This window comes from Hyposmocoma kahamanoa, unplaced genomic scaffold (genome assembly GCF_003589595.1).
Source record: "Hyposmocoma kahamanoa isolate Upper Pololo Valley unplaced genomic scaffold, ASM358959v1 63, whole genome shotgun sequence".
In the NCBI taxonomy this organism is placed as follows: Eukaryota; Metazoa; Arthropoda; class Insecta; order Lepidoptera; family Cosmopterigidae; genus Hyposmocoma; species Hyposmocoma kahamanoa.
The window spans coordinates 9,110,019-9,113,577 of NW_020653851.1; positions in this window are offsets into that span (position 1 = coordinate 9,110,019).

The window sequence follows — 3,559 nt, forward strand, 5'->3', positions numbered from 1 at the left end:
GCTGTCGCTGTCGCTGTCGCTGTCGCTGTCGCTGTCGCTGTCGCTGTTATTGTTATTATTATTATTATTAGCGTAGTGAATATAGATATAATCCATAAGCTTACACTATCTTTCCAATTTTCAAAAAATTTAATTTATATTTTTTTCCAAAACTGCCTCCGTGGCCGAACTGCCACGCAGAGGTCCCAGGTTCGATTCCCGGGCCGGGCGAAATATTTGTATGACCTACATTTATTTATTTCTCTCGTGAGTTTGGGTGTAATTTGTGGTTGTTTATGTGTGTGTCCATGGCTCCCGCCACACAGGGTTTCCCTAGTGCGGGGCTATGTTGAGTGTGTGCGTTATTATTATTATTATTATTATTATTATTAATTTCACCAAATATTCCTTTGACATCTAATGTAAGTAATTTACAACGAAATGTGTTTAGTTTCAGCTAATTACATATTCCGTACCTACATATTCAGTCGCGTAAATTCAAAACGTCAACAAACAAAAGGGCCTCATCAATTTATTGTAAACAGCAACAGCCATAAATTAATTATAGCTAATTGATGATCTAAACATTTGCATGACGCGACGAAATTGCCACTCGAAACCGTTCTACGTGTTGTTGATGAGTTGATTGATAAAGGGAGATTTCAATTTCATTGACATTGGTATTGATTTTGTTGAAGTTGTCTTTGTAAGTACTTGAATGCGTGATTTTCAGGTTTTCTGTCTTAAACTATAAATTTTTAGTACTCTGTACTGTTTCTATCAGTAAAAAATTGACCTCAAAAGTACGTGGAATTACATATAATTACCATGTTTTATTGAAATCGGTTGCCGGGTTAATAATAATATAATAATATATATATATAATAATAATAATAAAAATCAGTTCTCACTTCTCAAAGTATATTGAGAGAACGAATTAATAAAACGCCTTGAATTGGAGAATGGCAAAATCAACCATTAATTGCTGCTTATAATAAAAGTTAGGCGCTATTTATAAAAATGAATAGCCACCCTTAGAGGTAGAAGATTTTCTTCAAAATTTAATGGGACCATTATGGAGATAACCTCTATCCAACAAAAAAGGATCATGAAAATCGGTTCACAAATACCGGAGTTATCGAGTAACATACATACAAAAAAAACAGTCGAATTGAGAACTTCCTCCTTTTTCTCAAGTCGGTTAAAAACTAAAAAGGAAATGTACCTTTTTAGTTTTTAACCGACGTTGTAGATTAATTGAATTGAATTTTTGAATTGACAAAGTCTTTACTTTATAATAAATAATGTTTACATTTTTTTTTATATACGTGATAGGCAGATGATTCCACTCCTTGTGATGTTAATTGGAAAGCGAAATCCAAACGTGAAACAATCTAGATCAATAGTGAATCAATCACTGTCCTTGCAACCTCCGCTGTGCATGCCTACAAACTGTAAGATGTTATTCATAATTAGCCTTCGGAAGAAAGAAAGAAACAAGCAGCAAATTCTAAATTCGTAGATAAATATGTTTCATATTGTAACACATTTATGATAGGTATTTATGATAAAAATTATAGATAAAAATATACATGTGATATTAAGTAGTTAATATAGAAACTTTCATTGTATTTTAATCAGCCGTTTTTAATAGATATTATACTGTAATTTTTTTAAACTTAGTAGAAAAACATATAACTGTATCTAAAGGGCATACTTAAGTTAAATGTGACTTTTAATACTTGACTCATGAATAGAACTAAAGGGCACAATTGTATTCAGTTGTACCTTATTGTGTTATTAATTATTATATTGTAATTGATCTACATAATAATAGCACAGTTCCGTACATTACTAAGTAAAATCCTTGTGTTTTTAAAGTAATAAACGTCCAATATGACTTTCACTGTAAAAAAAATATCTTAATTGAAGTCAGTTATTGAATGAATGAATGAAATATTCTAGTAGTAATATATAATAGTAGTAGTAAGTTAATGTGCAATAGGCGGCATTATTGCTATGTAGCAATTACTTCCAGACAACCTTAGGATAGACATTTCGGATATGCAAAAAGATGTGCAACCAAAGAATATCATTATAAGTACACTGTATAATAAGTAATTAGATATGTATATATCCGTAGATAGATATACATATACATATTAATAATATTAATATTAATACATACATAACAATAAATACACAATAATATTAAATGCTTATATACTTTTAAAGGAAAAAGAAAAATGATGTATAAATGTAGGAAATAAATGAAAGGATAGTAGAGGACAGACGAAATTTAGGAGTTGAAGAAGTGATCCTTGACACGTTGTTTGAAGGAATCAAGAGAAGGGGATCGTCGAATCGATTCAGGGAGAGAATTCCACAATCTAATCGCAGAAACGGTAAAAGAGTTATTGATTGTTTTATATTTAGTTTGCTATATAATCAACAATTATTGAGATATATTTTCACTAAGAAATAGTCAGATGTGTCTTTATTTCTTGATCCCGAATATGTATGTTACACAATTTTGAGAAAAATGGTAGTTGTGCCCTTTTTCGTTCCGAGGGCAGAATTACAATTACAAGAAATTTGTTAGGTTAACACGCCTTTTCAAATATTTGACTTAAGATATCGTTTAACTAAACATAAAAATAATACTGCAAAAAGAGATGTATTTGCTATAAAAGCGAAACAGTTTTGTGTAGTTTTGATAGAGCCCATAATACATATCAGAAATAGAATATAGATTCATTAACTATGTCAACAGACCAATTTTTTTCCTAATTGCAAATTTTGTTTACAATTTTATTTTGGATTTTTTATTCAACGGAATTTATCTACGCGCCTACTTATATATACTAAGTAATTGCTGCTTGTATGTATTAAAGAAATCGTTTATACATTTCAAGTAAAGGTAGATGATGTTGAATTCAGGTTTTATTTCCTTAGTGTCTTTTCCCTTTCTTTGATCCTACTCACAAGCATTTTGCTTTAAAAGTGCTCTTTTTTCGTTACCCTATTTAAATGAGAAGCTTCACTCGACTTTCGTTGTTTAAAATGATTTTTTTTTAAATCGGGCGGGACTGTGCCGGGCCCAGATTCGTTGGTTTAACGTGAAACGTTTACGTTGATCGATCTTTTTCGTTACGGTGATCGATGTCTTTCGTTACGCAGCGTAATCCAAAAATAAGCCTATAGTGCTATATTGGCGTACTGAAAGTCAAAGGTTGAACCCTACTTCTCAGCTTCAGCAGCTTCTCGTCATATACCCCAACTAAAACAGACTTTTAATATGGACGCGGTGCATATACATGCTGAAAAATAACATTGAACACAAAGAAAAAATGTAGACGGCTTAGGTCAATGCGGCTATACATGTCACGTAGGCCTCGCGTAATTAAATACAAGGCTCGGTTCACTTGAATTTTGTTGTAGAAATAAAGAAAGAGCACAGGAAGGGCAAAGAACAGGTAAAGTAAAGGCGTAAAGGCTGCAACAAAACATAATGATATAAAAACAGGTACAATCGTATAAAAACACTCCCTACTTAAATACAGGTTATGGTAAAAAGGAA